This window comes from Barbus barbus, assembly GCF_936440315.1.
Source record: "Barbus barbus genome assembly, chromosome: 5".
Lineage (NCBI taxonomy): Eukaryota > Metazoa > Chordata > Actinopteri > Cypriniformes > Cyprinidae > Barbus > Barbus barbus.
The window spans coordinates 7,684,416-7,705,603 of NC_136733.1; the positions used below are offsets into that span (position 1 = coordinate 7,684,416).

General features: G+C 36.7%; 1 protein-coding gene across 1 annotated transcript in view; it reads right to left on the minus strand.

The window, feature by feature from the left end:
• LOC306870303 (zinc finger protein 618-like) overlaps positions 1-16,514 on the minus strand; it is a 61,521-nt gene extending 45,007 nt beyond the window's left edge. The window contains exons 1-2 of the mRNA XM_079417492.1: positions 16,355-16,514; positions 12,027-12,111 (exon numbers count right to left, since the gene is read on the minus strand). The gene's annotated coding sequence lies outside the window, so the exon portion shown is untranslated. The remainder of the gene's footprint in view (positions 1-12,026; positions 12,112-16,354) is intronic.
• Between the last annotated feature and the right edge of the window lie 4,674 nt (positions 16,515-21,188).

A 21,188-nucleotide genomic window follows, 5' to 3' on the forward strand; every position in this document is an offset into this window, starting at 1 on the left:
TATTTGTCACATACACAATTATACAGAGTATAACCAGCAGTGAAATGTAGGTCAGGTCCGCTCCAAGGACAGTGCAATTATATAGAATACAAATATTAAGGAAAAGAAAAGAAGAAAAAATAAGAAAGATAAAAAATATAAATGTAAATATAAATGTGCAGGTCAGTATGTTGTTGACTTAAATAGTAATAAAGAGGAATGTGCAAAAGAAAAAGTGCAAAAAAGTTGTACAGGGTATGTTAATAGCAGCAATATGAGGTAGATAAAAATTATGAATAGCTTATTGATATAGTGATATTTACATGGAGTCAAGTAATGTTATGACACAGAGTTAGAGTTTAGGAGCCTGATGGCCTGGGGGAAGAAGCTCCTCCTAAGTCTCTCAGTTTTTGCCATCAGGCACCGGAAGCGCTTACCAGATGGAAGCAAAGTGAATAGTCGGTTACCAGGGTGATTAGAGTCCTTAATGATTTTGACAGCTCTATTTTTGCAGCGTTTGAGGTAGATGTCCTGCAGAGAGGGGAGAGCAGACCCTGAGATGCGCTCAGCTAAGAACACAACTCTCTGTAGTGCTTTGCAGTCCTGATTGGAGCTGTTTCCATACCACACTGAGATGCACTGAGTCAATACACTTTCTATGGTCCCTAAATAGAAAGTTTTCAGGATTGCTGGTGAGACCCTGAATTTCCTCAGCTGTCGCAGATGGTACAGTCTTTGCCTGGCTTTCTTAACCACCTGTTTGGATGCGTGTAGTCGAAGTCAGGTTCTCGGAGATGTTTACACCGAGGTACTTGAAGCTACTCACCCTCTCCACAGGGGACCCACTGATCATAAGAGGAGTGTAGGGCTGCTGCGGTCTCTTCCTAAAGTCCACGATCAGCTCTTTAGTTTTGCTCACATTCAGAGAGAGACAGTTGTCCTGGCACCATGATGTGAGTCTCTCTACCTCGTCCAAGTATGCAGTCTCATCTTTGTTGGAGATGAGGCCCAGAACCACAGTATCATCAGCGAATTTGATAATGGCTGTGGAGCTGTGAGAGGACGCGCAGACATGCGTGTAGAGAGAGTACAGCAGGGGACTCAGGACACAGCCCTGTGGGGCTCCTATGTTCAGAGTGATGGAGTTTGAGGTGAACTGGCCAACTTTCACCACTTGAGGTCTGCCGGTGAGGAAGTCTTGAATCCAGTCACAGAGTGAGGAGTTTAGGCCGAGGTCTGAGAGTTTAGAAGCCAGCTTGATGGGGACTATAGTGTTGAAAGCTGAGCTATAGTCAATGAATAGCAGCCTTACATAATTCCCATTGTTGCTGTCCAAGTGTATGAGGGAAGAGTGGAGGACGTGAGAGATGGCATCGTCAGTAGATCTATTTGGGCGATAGGCAAACTGAACAGGGTCCAACGTATCAGGGATGGAGGAGCAGATGCGGCTCTTTATAAGTCTCTCAAAAACCTTCATGACAATAGATGTGAGGGCAACTGGGCAATAGTCATTCAGGCAAGAGGGTTTATTGTTCTTTGGCACAGGGATAATGATGGATTGTTTTAATTAGGTGGGAACCACGGAGGTAGCAATGGACTCATTAAAGATAGGAGTGAACAAACCAGCGAGCTGATCAGCGCAGGACCTCAGAACACGGCAGGTTATCCCATCAGGTCCGGCTGCTTTCCTGACGTTCACTTTCTTTAGCGCCCTCCGAACCTCGTCCTCCGACACGGTGATTACAGGATTATCGCTGCTCTGTCTGCTGCTTCCTGACGCGCTGGATGGCAGAGACGCGCCGCCGCCGTTGCATTCGAAGCGGCCGTAGAAGGTGTTTAACTCGTCGGCCAGCAACGGATCTGCTCTCACCTCTGCGGCGGATTTGTTTCCGAAGGCACAGATGGTCCTCAGTCCCTGCCACATCCGTCGAGTCATTGAGCTGGAAATGAGACTCAATTCTCTCTCTGTATCGGTGTTTAGTGGCTCTTACTGCGCGTCGGAGAGCATAGCACGATGCTTTGTACTCGCTCATATTCCCGGTCAGAAGAGCCTCATTGTAAGCGGCAGTGCGTGTTAACCGCAGCACGGATTGTTCTGTCCACCCACGGTTTCTGATTGGAGAATGTCCTTACAGTTATTGTTTCTGTAGCTTGCTAGGTTAGCGTGTTTAAAAACCTTAATGCTACATCCGTGAACTCGCTGACATCAGAAGAACTCGCCCGGAACATGTCCCAGTCGGCGTCATCAAGAGTCGCCTGCAGCATAGCCTCTGAGTGGGAGGACCAGTGCATCACTACTCTCTGCACCGGAAGATCCTGAACGAGCCTTTGTTTGTATTCCGGTATGAGGTAAATGGCGGAATGGTCCGATTTGCCAAAAGCCGGTAGTGAGCGGGCTTTGTAGGCATTCTTGAACTGAGTGTAGCAATGATCCAGTGTATTCGGTCCTCTAGTTGGACAGGATACATGTTGATGAAAGGTCGGCATGACCTGCTTGAGGCTGGCTTTGTAAAAGTCTCCCGCGATGATAAAGGCAGTGTCAAGATGTTTGTTAATGTAGCCGCTGAGCACATCGTGAAGCTTAGACAAATTCTGGATTCGTGGCTAAAGTGTCCTGGAACAGGTTAGTGTAGCGGTTTCCAATGTCCAAAAGTGTTTATTTGTTATAGGTGATCAGTGCCAACGTGAAATGTGTAAAAAGAGAAAGTAAAAGTAAAAAAGTTAATAAAAACACAATCTTAGCGGAGCGACCTGGACGGCGTCCGAACTCAACGGCGCCATCTTGAAAGATGGTAAGGAGCAGACAGAGGCAAAACTAACTATAAAGATTGTATTTAGTGGAAAAAGAAAATCAATATTACAAAGCTCCATAATAATAAACAAAACAAAAATACCTTCGAACAAATCAACAGATATCTATTTACAAATTATATACAAATATAATTAATGACAACAAAAGTGAGGGACGAGAGCGGTGCTAAAGAAAGAAAAATAAAATAAAACAAAACACTAACTAACACCAAACAAAACTAAACAAAGGAATCAAAGAAAATAACATCTTCAGCGTAGAACGCCACTAACTACACTGACTAACAAACAAATACAGCAGGTGGCACTCGCTCAAACTAGTGTATTTAGACAACTTTACCCTGCGTGTTGTAAGATGTATGTCACGTGACATGCTGAACTGGAGCAAACACAAACTGAGAGAGCAAACAAATGAAAAGCAAACGCTCCTCCCGAACTCACGTCACTTCCAGGTCTTTATACGCACTCACTAACATCTGATTGGTCCTCAAAGCGTCGAGTAGAACTGATGATTGACGGAAGCATAGTCCACTCACAGATGCTGTGAGGTGAGAGAGAGGAAAAGGAAAAATCTCTCCCAAAACAATACAGGATGTAACAATCACTTCTGTCTTTAATATGCTGAAAATAATAAATTTTAATACACATCTGATAGAGATCTCTCTTTCCAGCAGCCTGGAAATCAAGCTCTTGTAATCTACTAAATTTCAACAGTTTTCCTTCCTGACCACCTTCAACAAAAACCTTAAGAGACACAAATAACTTGGGTACAGACACTCTAGAAGGGCCTCCAGACAGAAAACAATTAACAAACAGGAGGAGTGTGGAGGGAAGAGCCTTCAACCCACCTATGAGCTGCTCAACCTATGTTCAGAGAAAGCTCCTGATGAAGTATCGTCTGAGTGAGCACAGTCTGAGTGTGGAGACGGGCCGACACAAGCAGAGCTGAAAAGCCAGAGAGCTCTGACTGTGTTCTCACTTTCTTACAGAGTGCAGCAAATATAAACACATCAGAGATGCCTATCTCAATCAAATAGCACTAGTGTTACCTGAATTCCAGCAAACAAGCAACACAGAGAAACTCTCGTATATATTGGGAGAGAAGGAAAAGTGAGGAGAGAGAGAGAGAGAGAGAGAGAGAGAAAGAGAGAGGGCTATCTAATAGTTATCTTGCAGTACCAGTCCAGGCCACCAGGGGCCACTATCATTGGGTACCGCATGCTAATTAGCTAGCCTTCATTTCCCCCCCACTCTCTCTTCCTTGTGGTGGTGCCTCTTGGGGGAAGGGAAAAAGAGAGAAAGCTCTGATAAAGAAAAAAAAAAGGTTTTGAGAGAGAGAAAATCTAAGGACTCTAAGACACTACTTTTTCTCCACCTCGGTTTTATTTTATTTTTTTCACACACATTGTGGCTCAGGGCTTCAAAATTTTCTTTGAGGATGTAAGAGAGACAGTTCCTTCTGCACAAAATGCGAAAAAAGAAAAAAAAGAGAACCATGACAAAACATGAAACTTGGTAATGCATAATCATCACTATTTTTTTTTCTTACATAACACTCTCCAGTAATTGTTTAACTTGAACTGAAATGCCTAAAACTGAAATACAAAAAAAAAAAATTATATACATACATACATACACACACACACACACACACACACACACACACACACACACACACACACACACACACACACACACACACACACACACACACACACACACACACACACACACACACACACACACACAGGCAAAAAATAAAAATAAAGGAATAAAACTAAAATGAAAACATTAAAATTACAATGAAAATGGAATATATAAATATATAATGGTATCTCTATGATACTTAAATCACACTGATGAGGGGGGGGACAAATTCACGGAGTCAATCGACTCATTACAGTGTGATAATAATGTGATAATGCACACCTGTTATGCCTACAAACAGCTGAGTGAGATGAATGTGCAGATTGAAACTTTTGGTCATGTGCAGATTGAAACTGATCTGTGAGCCGGTGATTCTATTAAAGCTGCCACTCTGTGGCTGTGATCGTCCGTTTTCACGATGGATATGCTAATGGACTAATGGACAGGTCATAATAACAGCCAACAAAAACAAATAAAAGGAACGTTATTATTATCATACTATTTTTTTTATATGATTTTTTAATTAGCTACTAAATACTACATTATTAACATCATACAAAAGTACTGAATTGGTGGCTTGTTGATAAAGAAACGCGTATTACACAAGTAGATGAACACAGATGCTGCTAGCATAATTTAATAGTTCCTTTGTCAAAAAGCATTAGACAGCAATTCATATTTGCAGTACACTGTGAATATAATAGCTGCGAATGTGAAATAGTGCAGCAAAGTTGAAGCGGAGAACAGAACTGATTTGTATGAATTATTGGCTTGAATTATATGTATATACATATATTAAAAAAAAAAAAAAAAAAAAAAGCATAGTGCTTGCCTTTCTATTATTAGATCGCTCCTGTGCATTTGCATTCCAGCACTATCAAAATAAAAGTCCTACTTCTGACTCTTATCAGCTAAACAGAAATGCAGATTTAATTTATTTCATTTATAAATAATCTGCATTTCTGCGGGTAGATGTGTTTTAAAACATACTAGTTGTTTCAAACATCAAAACAGACACCAGCTGATCTAATTTGGCTTTTAGAATGTTACAACCAAAGCTTTAATATTTTATTTAAAAAAAAAGAAAGACAAATTTAAATGCGACAAAAGATGAGAACCACCAAATTAACATTCTCCGACTGAAATGATACCGTTTTATCACTTCCCATGCTGAAATTTTTAAAACACAAATTAAAAACAAAATAAAAATTAGAAGAAATGCAGTCATTTTTAAATTTACATAAACTCAATATATTCTTGCATCACAAATAAGATCTAGAACGGTGTGGACAGCACCTCTTAATTACAGGCATGTCCATCAGAAGATGATCCAGGAGGCATTATTAGTGTGCACAGGTACATTCGGATTCATTTCAAAACCCAGCTCTGAACTGTGGTAATATGAGCAGAATTTCAACACTGTCATCTAATGAGAATTTATTACTCTCAGGCTATTTCAGGAGATGACTGGAAGAGATTAGGCTGACAGCCCTAGTTTCCTTGAACCAGAACACACTGACACGTTCCCGTCATAAAAAAACACTTTATTATTAAAAATAATAAAAAATAGTAAATCGTTTTTTTTTTTTACTATTTTACATTTAAATGAAAGTGGTGAAAAAAGAGAAATATCTCCTCTTAAATTTCATCTGAGTGGGCAACTCAAAAAAGCCTTTTCAATTTATATGCTAATGATCTCTGAATTAAAATTTAATAACTGGGAGATATTGAAAAGCATACTTGAATTATACAAAAAATAAATCCTGAAAGAATAGACTAAAATTAGAAATTCAGGGCAGCACGCAGGCCAGCGCTGAGCCCTTAAACACTCGTGATTACATTTTTGATGGAAATCAAAATTGCAAAACAAGCAGGAGATGAAGAGACTGAAGCTGCTCCATTGTGACACGACACAACTAAAGAGAGGGTTTCTGTGTGTGTGTGTGTGTGTGTGTGTGTGTGTGTGTGTGTGTTCTGAATCAGGGCAGATGTACACATTTGTGTGAAACAATACAAAAAAAGCATTACAGCCCCACAACTTTGAGTGCTGTGCATTTATTACATGTATTCGTTATCATTTTATTATTTATACATGTATTAATTTGTATTAGGGTTATTTATCATTTATTATAATATCTAAATGCTTCATTTTGAATTATTGCATTCATAATTAGATTCCCTGGCTTTTCATTTTGCTGGATGTTCCATTATGTCCCCCGGAGCTTTAATCGTCCGATACTTTGTCATGTCTAGCAGAGATCAGAGGACTGAACATCTGCTGCGGTTTTATGAATTTTATCCCACTGCACTGTTATAATTTCACTTGCACCCCGACAAAACCTACACGACCACATACACTACAAATAAGAGCTACATGATCGATTCATGTGTCATCAAATGCAACTGGAAATAAGAGAATACTACACAGGTCGTAGGAAGTGGTTTTTCCAGATAGCAAAATATTAAACAGAATTATTACCAAAGCAGAATCTCTTGAGTAAATTCTCAAACGCGTCATTTTTAAAAATTTCGATTCTATGTTTCCCATCCAAAAGGTCGGCAGTTTAGAACATACATATACATACATATATAAACACTAACTTTTTTTTTTTAAACTGCAGGTCAAAAAATAATACTTATATAAATAGTTTTTCTCTCTCTAAGAGAACTGTCTGTTCTGAATGTAGTTTTACTTTTTAGTTTACAGAATAAAATTAGTTGTCTACAATATTTAATTACAGAGTTAACTAACAAAAAAGAAATATCAACTCAAGATGAGCATTCATGAAAAAATAAAAATATATTTGAAAAATATTATACACATTGCTATCAGCCATTACAGCAGTCGACACTGAACATCAGGCAAACTTTACTCTCATTTGCCATTTTTCGAGATATTGTTAAATTATTTGTTAACTGGCTGTTGATAGGAACATCATATGCACAATATCATCTATATATGATAATTTAACGCTTCCATATTGTACATGCAAAATTATGCGAAAGTGTAGCAAGCACAGCTAATAATAAAAAGGTGAGGAAATGTAGAACAATTATAAATCTGCCCAGAACTGGCCACCCTCCAAAGTATCTGGGCAAAAAAAAAAAACACAGTAAAGGAGGCCATCAAAAGGCCTACGGCAACTTGAAAGAGTTACAGTCACCATGAACTAACCGCATGCTCAATCCAGACTCACACGCATGCTCAGAATTATTGGTACCCTTGGTAAATATGATCAAACAAGGCTGTGGAAATAAATCTGCATCGTTAATCCCTTTGATCTATTATTTAAAAAAATTAAAATAAAAATCACAAAAATCTGAAAAACTGTATTAAAAGTAAAAACATGTTTAAAATGTGGCCAACCGTTATCTAGGGTCACCACATTCAGTGAGGCAAATTAAGGGTCACCCATAAATGCCCCGCCCCCATGGGAGCACTAAGGCACTGACTGTCAAAATAAAAGTTCTGCATACTGTCAAAATAAAAGACCCTGACACATCAATGGATGCCGTTAATTACAAACAAAAAAATATGAACATAAATAAATAAAATGAAATATATCGGTCAACCGCTACTTTTAAATATATTAAAGTGTAAAAGAACAACTATAAAGAACAATAATAAGGAATTATTTTCAGATATTTTATCTGGCATGTTTTAGTCCAGATTAAAATGGAAAATTGTTTAATGTAGAGAAATGTTTTGAAAATAAATATTAAGTCTTTACAAATTAAGTATTTAGACTGCATGTTCACTATTATGATTTGAATTAATTTACTTTTATGAATTAGCGAGTACCAAACATGTCTAGGATGCAGATGTAAATTTACTGAACCGAATTTCCCAAACAGGAAATGAGTGACAAACACTATGATCAGCCCGTACCAATCTGGTCACCAATATTTATTTTCATTTTCCAGTTAAGTCTACATGTTGCAGTAGTGCAATGCTAACCAGTTAAAAACTCTTTAAAATATCTTCTTTTGTATTTCAAAGAAGTAAGAAAGCCGAAGGAAATTGTGTGAACTGTTCCTTTAAGATTCTAGAGTACTTGTAGGTGACTAAACAAATGCAAGAAAATCTGTGACATTGACCATGTTAACATGCAAAAGGTCAGATTTTCTTGCTTCCACTGAAGCACATAAGATGCTCTTTGGAATATTCACAAATCAAGCTGGAATAACATGGATCATCAGTCATCTCAGAGTCTGTGTCAGTCTGAGCGCAATCGGTCATTTAAAATTATACTACGACATAAGAAGCATACATATTATATACACAATATAAATGATATAATCTGACAACTGCTGAAATGATATCATGGAACAAAGTATTATTGATACTGTAATCACTGAATTAAAACTACATTACAAAACAAGCTGAAAGATTAAAGAACTTGTTATTGGGAGTTTTAGTTACTCATTTAAACACCAAACTGGCCTTGTAAACTAAAAGATCTCAAAATAATGTTTAGCTAAATGCTATTTAAATATTTAAAATTAAAACATTTTAATATCATTTTAATAGAAGTCATTCTGTCTTAAATTCTGTTTTTACTCAAATTTGAGAATTTTTACTCACTCATAGTCATTCCAAATGTATACATTTCTTATATTGTCATGTCTAACTCAAAATATGATATATTGGATTTTTGTTTTTTTTTTCATTACACTGAAAAGGTTGTTTTGAACACCAAATACATTCATTGCATGGGCAGTGACAGCTGAAACACATTTCGAAGATAAATATTACAAGTCGTGGCCTAATGGTTAGGGAGTCGGACTTGTAACCTGAAGGTTGCGGGTTCGAGTCTCAGGTCTGGCAGGGATTGTAGGTGGGGGAGTGAATAACCAACACTCTCTCCACCCTCAATACCACGACTGAGGTGCCCTTGAGCAAGGCACCGAACCCCCAACTGCTCCCCGGGCGCCGCAGCATGGCTGCCCACTGCTCCGGGTGTGTGTTCACGGTGTGTGTGTGTGTGTGCATTTGTTCACTACTCACTGCTGTGTGTGTGCACTTGGATGGGTTAAACGCAGAGCACCAATTTCGAGTATGGGTCACCATACTTGACAATACGTCACGACTTTACTTTACTTTTTTTTACTACTGTGTGTACACTTGGATGGGTTAAATGCAGAGCACAAATTCTGAGTATGGGTCACCATACTTGGCCACAAACCACTTCTCTTTCCCCTTTCCTTTCCATTTAAGTGGGGCAGTCATGGCCTAATGGATAGAGAGTTGGACTTGTAACCTGAAGGTTGTGGGTTCGAGTCTCTGGTCTGGCAGGGATTGTAGGTGGGGAGTGAATAACCAACACTCTCTCCACCCTCAATACCACGACTGAGGTGAGACCCTTGAGTATGGGTCATCATACTTGGCCACACACCACTTCCCTTTCCCCTTTCCCTTTTTTTCAAATTACAGTGGGGTAGAACTAGAAGGCAACATCATTATGTTATTTACAGAGAGATAGGCGAATCTATTAATAAAACCCATTGACTTTAGTAGTTTCATTATATGCCAGTGGTGACAGTTGGGTAAAAGAATATTTCTGGTGCTCAGGAAACCCAATTCTAATTGCAACATGATTTGTACTTCAGATATTCTTCTTTAAAAAAAAAAAAAAAAGAAAAGGAAAAACATTAGCTGTATGTAAAGTAACCCACATTTGTTTTTAGACCACATAAAACGTGTGCAATTTAACTATTTACTATTCAGCCACACTGAGATCCCTATCTCTCTGGATCCAAACCATATAGGGCCTTAAAATGAAGACACCAAAAGTTAACAGCTCCTAAACTCAACTTTTTTCTCTAACATGCCAACCAATGTTTGTGTAAAAATAAAATGATGCTGTCATCTTTCTAAAGTTATTTTCGCCTGTAATCTGGCTCCAAATCTCAAGTGAAAATTGCCATTTTGACCCCCCTCTAAACAAAATATCCATCCATGACATTTAATATTTTGGCTTTGTCATTCTTCAGGGGAAAAAAGCTGGGCAACATCTTAAATTTGGTTGATTCGACACACAGAATGACTATATGATGTATACAGAAACATTATAACTCAACCAACCCATCCCTAACATTGTCTGCTTTTATTTGAAAATTAAATGGCAAAGTACAATATCAGAACGCCCTTAAACAATCAAAAAACAATTATTCACACAACCCTAATTTGGTACTAATGTCATCTCCGAGTTCTCTTAAGTATGCTGCTTTAGCAGTGAGAGTTTGCTATGAGCAACAAACCGTATGGAGTCAATGTAGCATATTATGAAATCTAGGTTCCCAGAGTCACGTAACGTTAATAATTACCAGAATCAAAAATAAGGCCTAAATTTACATATCCTACAGTGAAATAAAGGCAGTTGGGCTAAGCATTATCCTACAGAGTCACAATATCACGGAGTCATTTTGTATTCATTGCTTTTGGGAAAAAGCAGAACATTAATGGAGTTTCTGAGGGATTTAACAGAAAGCACAGCACGGCAACTGTGTTACTTTATAGCTCAGTTTCTACACTTTATGAAGAATTTCAAGCAGTAGTTCACCAAAAAAAAAAAAAAAAAGTGTCATCATTTACTCCATTTTATGTTGTACACTTCTAAATCATATCGAAGACATTTTTAAACAATATATCTTTACCAATAACTTGAATAATTAATTCATGAACATTGCATTTTTAAGAGTCACACTATATTAGCAACCTGAATTAACTTTGCAGTGTCATAAAAAGGTCCAATTATCATATTATAATTTTAAGAGACTGAATTGACCTTAACACACAGTCATGCATGTCTCCAGTTTTCCTCTCTATGACTACATTTACAATGTTCTGAAGCATTGTGTAAATGTGACCAACATTTTCCTACATTTACACAAAATAAATAGTGTTACGCAAATGCTGCTTTCAAGTCTTTTTGGTTTTTTGCTTCCCCCACGTCAATTGTGCCACATGAATTTAGCTGACAGAAGTTTAGTAATATTTTTATTTGTTCTTCTATTATTTTAACTAACAGTCTTCACTTTTTATTTCTCAAAAAAAATTAAACAAAGAAAAGCACTCAAATCGTATCCATAAATTGCATTTTTACGCATTTTGAATAAACTCGCCTTTTTTCCCCTATAATCCATGCCTTCTGAAACCATACAATAGTTTTATGCAAAAAAATACTCAAATTTGAGAATTTTAAAAACAGATGTAAATTTGAGTGGAGAATGAGATTTGAGAATGGCAGCAGGAAAAGAAAAATGGCTTTAATTTGGGGCTGTTTATCAAACCAATCTGATACAGCTTCATAAAACTTCAATATTACAGATAAGTGTTGCAGATACTTCTATGGTGGTTATTTTTGCAGCTTCAAAGTAGTCATGTAGTCATCAAGTCATATGGAGAAGAGCTGAGTGAAGATTCTTCAACAACTCTTATTTTGTCAGTAAAAAATAACAGCATACAGCTTTGAAACAACAATTTCGACATTTAAATGAACTATTCCTGAAAGTAAAATGGAAAGGGCACCCTACGTTGGCTTGCATGGCTTGAAACATTGATGAATACGTCGTCAGTAAAGGCAGTTTACCTTATGGTGCAGAGCTCAAGGAGTCAACTGCTCGCTTCTACTTCCTCGTCTGCTTTTCTTGAATTCAGCCGGACAAGAGTACAATCTGAAAACAAAAGGGTCAATGGGTTAAAAATTAGCCACTTGTTCCAAGTTACATGTAATGACATTGAAATGCAGTGAAAAACTACAGACCCCGGACGCCTTGCATGGAAAATCCATAAATTTATTACACAAAAGGGGGAAAGGCAGGCTTCTAAAAATTTCCATGAAAATTCTATTCTTAGATTAGTAACAGTTGGAGGGCAGAGTGTGTTTTTATGTTTAAGGAGCAAATCCTGACCAAAACAGGCCCGATTCCACAATATAGAGCTGAATACTTCTTCCGACCAAAACGTTTACAACCCATATAAAACCACCGCATAAAAAGAGCATTAAAAATGCAGTATATCTGCTGTTTTGACACCTCCGTAGTGATGCTGTTTCTTTAAGAAAGACGAGTCTCTGTGTTTTCAGATTTGAAAGGGAAAAAAATAACAGTTTTTGAATTTATGTGGCTCCAAATTTCTGAGAACACAATTAAAAAACATGGGATTTTTTTCCCTCTTGTAAACCTAGCAATAAAGTTTTATGGTTCTGAAAAAATAAAATAAATAAAAAAATAGTTTGAAATCTAGGTCACACGTGACATCAGCCATGTAAACCTGAAGATCCATATACTAAATGAAGATCCTTAGAATAACTGTTTAACTGAAGCACACAAAATGCTGAAAATCATTTGGGAAAGAGAAAAATAAAAGCACTTTTGGAGTTCATTCTATCATTAAAGGGATAGTTCACCCAAAAATAAAAAGTCTGTCATTAATTACTCACCCTCATATTGTTCCAAATCCCTAAAACCTTTGTTCGTCTTCAGAACACAAATTAAGATTTTTTTAATGAAATCCGAGAGCTTTCTGACCCTCCATATACAGCATGGGTCCTACAATGTTGAAGGTCCAAAAACGTACTAAGAACATCAACAAAATAGTCCGTGTGACATCAGTGGTTCAACTGTACTCTCTAAAAAGGGTGCTAGTGTGAGGCGGGGGAGAAGAATTGTTGAATATAGGGCTGTGCAATTAAACAAAATAATATTTCGATTTCAGCCACCAACAGTTATGAAAATACAATCGAAATAAACCAATTATTGCACTCCATTCCGCCCCCTTTTTTAGCGGTGCGCTTGGTGATTATTCACGTAAACCCTTGTCGGTTATGTAATAGATGAACGTAAACAGTTGAGAATGAAAATACGTGTGCAACAGGATTCTGTGCGGCTTTTAAAGAGACAGCGGGCTATATTCCTGCTGCCGACTGTGTGCTTAATATTAATCAAACAGCAAAAGCCAAAGACAAACTCAAACGGCTCTTGAAATACTCCTGCAGTTAAATACTGAAAAAAACTCAATTGTGATAATTGGTCAGAGCTCGAGTAAAAATTCGATTGAGCTTGCTCTAAATTGGGATTTTCCGAATAAGCAGGTAGTAAGAAATTTGGGTGTTTATTTTGATACCAATTTAAATTTTTAAATGTCAAGAAGTTGGTTCAGTCTTGTTTTTATCGGTTAAGAAATATTGCTAAGGTGAGACAGTTTTTGAATTGTACTGATACAGAGAAGATTATTCATGCTTTTATTTCTTACCGTCTTGACTTCTTTGAATCATTGTGATTTTTTGTGTTTGCAATGCAGAATGCTGCAGCCAGATTATTGACACAAAGTTATTTCATCATATTACACCGGTTTTAGCTTCTTTACATGGGTTACCTGTTTATTTTAGGATTGATTTTAAGATTATTTTATTGACAAAGCTTTAAATGGCTTGGAACCTATGTTTTTAGCTGAGTTTCTGAGACGAAACAGGGGAATGTCTTTTGATTTTCTTTTAAGGAATTGCTGGCAGTTCCAAGAACTAGGTATAAAACAAAAGGAGACAGGGTATTTGCAGTGAGGGCTCCAAAACTATGGAATAGTTTGCCAGTGGATATTAGATCATCTGAATGCGTGTTAAATGTCGATTGAAAACTTACCTGTATAGATGTGTTTTTAATATTTTGTGATGTTTTTTTGTGTATTTTGGGTTTGATAATTTTTGCTTCATCATATATTGTTTAGCTCTTCATAAATGTATCTTTTAGGATTGTGTGTTATATTGTGTAAAGCGCTTTGTGCGTTGTAGCTTTAAATGAGCTTTTTTATGTAACGACTGAAGGTCATTTGTAGATTTAAGAAACAAAGGAAGTTGAATTCTTACAGTAAAGACTACGATGTTTTATTTTACATTAGATCATTCCATTTCTGTAATAGGCTTGCATTATAAAAAAAAAAGAAAAAACTTAAAGCACAGTTTGTTTCATTTTACTTTATACAGAACATATATATTTGGTAACGTTTTGGTCATATGGCCAACTAATAATAGTGTTAAATAATCGTGATAATATTGACCAAATTAATGTGATTATCATTTGTGCCATAATCGAGCAGCCCTAGTTGAATAAAGTTTTTTTTTTGTATGCTCACAAAAAGTATTCTCGTAACTTCAGAAAATTATAGTTGACCCACTGATGTCACATGGACTATTTTGTCAATGCTCTTGTTACAATTTTGGACCTTGAACATGTTAGGACCCTTGCTATCTCTGGAGGATCAGAAAGCTCTTGGATTTCATCAGAAATATCTTAATTTGCATTCCGAAAAGATGAACGAAGGTCCTAGAGGCGAGTAATTAATGACAGAATTTTCATTTTTGAGTGAACTGTCCCTTTAAAGAAAATTGGCAAAATAACAAATACTAAGAAACTGATCAATTCATTTCCAATTCAACTTTTCTTAAAATGTTATCCTGGTAATATAGTTTGTAATGAACTTGACTGACTTTGGAATTAATTTTGTACTATGTTATAAGCTCTAAAGAAGCATTTCCCCTAGAATTCAAAAATAAAGAGAACTGACAATAGGCAACAAAAATCTAGATGTCAAAGTACAACAGCAGCTGTTAATTGCCCTCAATGCATTTGCCTGTCTTGTTTACCAGTATTTCAGCTACTGGGGAAAAAAAAACAATAAATAATAAATATTGTCATCTTTCAGACAGATGACATTAACAGTAAAACGTTATCAAATTTCAGCCACTGACAGAAAATGGAATAAAATAAAACAATGTAAAAATATAAAATATAAATGCAAAACATTTTAATGTAAAAAGCAGAAAATGTACTCTTAATAAATATTTTTTTAAACATTTGCTGACTAAACTTTTTTTTTTTTTTTTTTTTACAAAATACTGTTAAATATTTAAAATATTTGTGTTCCATGCAACGCGACTTGAAACTGATGTGAAAAGCTGTCTTCGGTTCATTGAAAAGGAAGCTCCAAATATTCCCACTTCCCTCATGGAACTAGCAAAATTATTCAGACACCCAACATGTGTGACCATTAACATGTTCAGAAGCTTCTGCTCATGACACAGGAACAAAATCCCATCTGTCAGGTCTGACAGACCATTACAATATTTGCAGCTGAGCTGTGGAATAAGAAGAAAAAAATGTATGTGTGCGAAAGGAAAATGCAGCTGGTAAGAGTGGCTTTTCATTTAAGGAGATTTTGTTTTCTTGTGACACTGAGAAAATTTGCTGCGTTTCAAAACTAAACCAAATACGTTAATATTTAAACAAACACGTGATGATGAAGTTTGTCTAAAAGGCATAAACGCAAAAACAACCACAACTAGCAAATCTATACACAGACTAAACCATAACGGCAAAAAAATACATCCCTGCAAGCAAAATTAATTGTAATTTCTTAATTTTTTCGAAATATCTACCGACAGATGGCGCTAATTTCGCTGCAAAAACGAAAAGCACATTTACATTCTAATTTCATCGAAAATAATCTGTAATCAGACTTTCATTTCTCATCTGCATCGAAGTTCACTTCACAAAGTTGTTTAGTGAACGACCGAACAGCTCAAGCCAGCCTTTCTTTCCAGTCGCCAGAGAAGAGTCAAATTCACAGGAAAATTCAGCAAACATGGCTGCTGCGTGTGCTTTTTGTGTTTTCAGATTGTACCCTACCCCGTCTGATTTCAACTCCACAAATTTCCTGCAAAAGCCTCCGCTCGATCCAAACACACAGACAGCAGGACAGAAAGACCGATGCAACAATTCACCGCAACACAAACTCGCTGCAAAACTTTATTTCGAAAGCAGCTCCGCAAAAAAAGGAAAAAAAAAAAGAAAAAAAATCAACAGATCATGCACTGCACAACACATTCAGATCACATTTGAGAGCATTGTGATGTGATCTTACCGCGCACACAAACATGAGCTCCGGATGATTGCGACCAAAGCACCCGTTACATTGTATCATTTGTGAATGAGGAAAGACGCGGGTGCTCCACTTTGTTACCTCCCAAAATGATGCGGGTCATGCGGAGAAATTTTCTGGGAATGAAGAAATCCTCCCCTTCGGATCTCAAAATGACGAAACGAGGGGGTCTTTCCGGGGCACTTTTTTTCTCTTCTAGAAACAGAACTCCCAAATTTGATTTCAGTGAATTTGTCTGTTCTCTTCCTGATATGTCCACGCCACTGGCGGCCGATGCTTCACTGTTGCTGAGGTATATTAATGTTGCGGTCTGCCCCACGGACACATTCATCCGCCATCATGCAAGGGCAGGTTCTCAATTTGCAAATGCATTCATTTCACACAATGCCTTTATGTGGATGGTGTCACGTCAGCTGGCCCATCTTTTGGGTTAGATAAGCAAAATAACTCAACTTTAGGCGTCCATGTAATAGCAAATTTACGCATGCAGAGCAAAGTGTTTTTTTACATTTATGACCAAACTACTTTTTTCATCTGCATGGATGAAGAAAACTCTTCTTAGACTCACAAGTTACTTGTTTCACTGTTTGTTGCCTAAATTTTAAACTACAGTATTTTGAGCAATTTTAGTAGCCTATGTTTTGTTGCAATAATATTTTACAGATAGACACAAACATGTAGTGGATAGTGTATATATATATATATATATATATATATATATATATATATATATATTAACAGAAAATGAAGATTGCATCCACAGCGCGTTTTTTTCTGCACCAAAAACCATGATAAATTATTAAAATCAAAGGACTTTTATGTATGTTATGCTGTTTCTGTTTTTTCCATCTTCACTTCTCGATTGGGTTCCGTCTCGTCAGCGCCTCTAGCGGTGAGTCTGCAGATGGTCTGAGGGAGAAAAATAATGCGATTCATGAAATTTGACATGCAAATTCCAATTTTCAAAAAGACATTGGAAATATTACAGTGTTTTCTGAATTTTCATATTTAGAAGCTTGCCAATACATCCTCACAAATCTCATATTATATTATTCATATGCAGAATGAATACCAAAAATATATTCACTCTTTATTCCTCACCCAAAATGTTTTATTTATTTGTTTATTCTAAAACTTTATTATTATTATTGTTAAGTGTTAGGCAATTTGCTGTGTTTTTTTTTTTTTTTTTTTTTCAAAAAATTTAAAGTGTAATAATTACCAAACCATACTGTGATATCTGTTTGGCAAGTTGTATAAAAATACAGAAGATCAAATTGAATTTACAAAAGTATTATTATCCTGAGTACACAGTTCTTTGAGTTTAAACTGGTTTGAACATGTTTGAAACCAACATACAAAACCACAGCTTTTGTCTTTAGATTTTAACTCGAAACATTACAGATATAACAACTGCAGTTGTAGTCCTTTCAGATATCTGATGTATTTACATTTGTGACTGTATGTGCAATCAGCTGCATTTGTATTTGTAAAGGTGTGACCCAAATGGCCCATATACGGGCAAATGACCAATGCAATTCGAATTTCTAAGGGATTGTTTGCAGTGTCTCCAGTGGGACGTCCTAACAGTACAATGTGTATTTTCTTTTCAAAAATAAAGTTTCATTCAGTATTTGGGTTAAGAGTTTTGGAAGACTCACATGCTAACATCACTGCTGACACTGTGCTATAATAATACCTTGAATAAATTCTTCTCCACAACTTCAAGCTTTCTGATTTGATGTATTAGAAGAATACATTGGTGAAGCACCCAAACACTACAGAGTCAAATGCAGCAGTCAAATACACATGGCAACTCCCTGCTGAAAAAAAGAGAGAAAAAAACGAAGAAATTCTAATGGTTTTCACTACAGATACCATTAAAAACCATCAACTGTTAACCACTGAAACCATTAACTAATGTTTCCCATAACAGTATTGCCAAGTTTGCAGTTTTCTGTCGCAATTGGGCTATTTGTAAACTGTTGCCACAAGCAGAACTTTTTTTTTTTTTTTTTTTTTTTCTTCATGGTTTAAAGTGTTGCAATATTGTATACACTATAATAGCCCGAACTGCATGTTTTGAATATTTTACATTCTACCACTGATAAAACTGTGGTACTTTATGAGTTTTCTGAGGGAAGGGCCTTTGAGCTCCTTTGTGACCGTTTATGATTACTACTGAAGTTGCGCTTAACACATAACAGTGACTGTAAAATGTGTATTTTAGGATTGGGAGTGGCAGGTGTTGAGTTTTACAATTTGGATAGGGTCACTGGGCTTGTTTTTTGCTATTTATGATTGGCCTTTGGACTGGGTGTGTTACACAGACCAGGGGGGTGTTCCAGAAAGCAGGTTATGTGACATGCCCAGGTATTTTTAAGGGTAAGTAAGCGGATAACCTCAACTTTCGGTTCTAAAAACAGAGGTAACTTTCAGGGTATGTAAGTAACCATAGCAACTTGCTCTCTGAAGATAACCTTCTCCGGAGTAGGTTCTGTTTCAGGGTTAGCTTACTTCTGAGCTATCAGCACATGTGTGCGTGACTTACTAATGAGTCTGTGTGGAAGAGACTTCCAGACTCTGGAACAATCTACCTAACACTGTTCAGGAAGCAGACACACTCGGTCAGTTTAAATCTAGATTAAAGACGCGTCTCTTTAACCTGGCTTACACATAATAAACGCATTTCTATAATTCAAATCTGTTAAAGGGTTGTTAGGCTGCATTAATTAGGTCAGTCGGAACCGGGAACACTTCCCAAAACACCCGATGTACTTGTTACATCGTTAGAAGAATGGCATCTTTTTATGAAGAACCTTCTTTAACCACAAATAACCTTTTGTGAAGCAGAAAAGTTCTTCAGATGTTAAAGGTTCTTTATGGAACCATTTAGACAAATAGGGTTCTTCTATGGCATCGTGCAGCACCTTTATTTTTAAGAGTGTAGTAGTGAGGAGGCTCCACTAATGGTTTGAAAACCCTTCTGATGTGTCAAACGTATCTGATGTATCATTCACTATTCCTACATTTGTCTAATTTTGAAGGAGTGAAGGAAAACAGTTGACAGAATTTGGACACTATATGAGCCATTTGCTTCTATGTTATTTTACCTGTACAATAATAGTCTGTTATGCTGCTTGATATTGCAAACTGGCATTTTATATCAATATCATTGTAATTTTAAACACCTTGCTTTTGTAGTACAAATAGTTTTCCTGTTACTTTTGTTATTCACTAATGAATTGTTTTGCACATTCAGAAAATAGCTTACTATTTTCACACACCTCTCCGTGAGGTTTAATAACTGAAAATGCATAAATCTAACCGCAAGGTCAGAAGACTTGTTTGCAGGGCTCAGATACAAATCTGTTTATTTATTTATTTTTTGCTTTATTATGGGATATTGAGTGTGGGTGGATTTTAAATCACAGTCTACATCACAAAACACCACTGACAACATATCAGTATGTTTTTTCTCACATACAAAGCACTCACTTTAAAGGGATAGTTCACCCAAAAATGAAAATTACCCTATGTTCACCCTCAAGCCATCCTAGATGTGACTTTCTTCTTTCAGACGAATCCAATCGGAGTTATATTTAAAAATGTCCTGGCTTTTCCAAGCTTTCTAATGGCAGTGAATGGGTGTTATTTTTCAATAGTCCAAAAGAAGTCCAAAAAAAGTGCATCCATCCATAATAAAATAGTGCCTCACATGGCTCCGGGGTGTGATTATAGACCTCCTGTAGAGAATCGATGCATTTATGTAAGAAACCTATCCATATTTAAAACTTTATAAACACTAATCTCCAATTTCCGCTAACTGTTGTATGCACGTTCACAATAGAACGCCATTCTGGTGGATGACGTAGATGTAGCGTAAGAGAACCAACGTTTGTGTACTGGAGCAAAGAAAGCAACGTTTCCTTACTTTAACAAAGAAAAATCAGTCTCCTGTTGGCTTATATCAAAATCCTCCAACATTTTGTCTTTACAAATGCTTGTTTTTTATTTCTAATTCGTGACCAGTGGTTTGTTTTGCTCTCTCCTTGTGCGCTTCCGCATACATCACTTCTCACCGGAGCTTACGGTGTTCTATTGTGAATGTGTGTAGTTAGAGATTAATGTTTATAAAGTTTTAATTAAGGATATTTTCCTTACAAAAACGCATTGATTTGATACAGGAGGCCTTTATTCACCCCCCGAAGCCATGTGGGGGGCTTGGATTGCTGTGCTTTACTAGATTTATTTTGGAATGTTGAAAAATAACACCCATTCACTGCCAAGATAAAGCTTGGAAGAGCCAGGACGTTTTTAAAAATAACTCCGATTTGATTTGTCTGGAAGAAGAAAGTCATATAAACCTAGGATGGCTTTAGGGTGAGTAAATTGGGGTAATTTAAATTTTTTGGGTGAACTATCCCTTTAAGGGAACACTGGTCATTTATAGTCTGCAGATGAAAATGTTAACTGTTGTTTCAGCAGTGCTGATGTTCCACTTGTCTACCACTAGGTGTCAGATTTACTAGTCTTACTATTCCTGCCATAGAAAGGTATGGTAAAACTAATTAGAGTATTGTGCTAGTATGCGGTTCCAGATTCAGCATGCATCTCAAAGATGTATTCAAAATCAATAATAACAACAAAATTGATAAAGTGAATTCTGCTATTGTGCAGAACTGTAGGAGGATGCCATATGTGTATGGGAAGATAATTATTAGCAAATATATAGAAATCAGCCTGCTGCTTTTTTTTTTGGATCGATATTAATTTACATTTCATACTCTTGGGGAAAAAAAATCCTTCACAGACT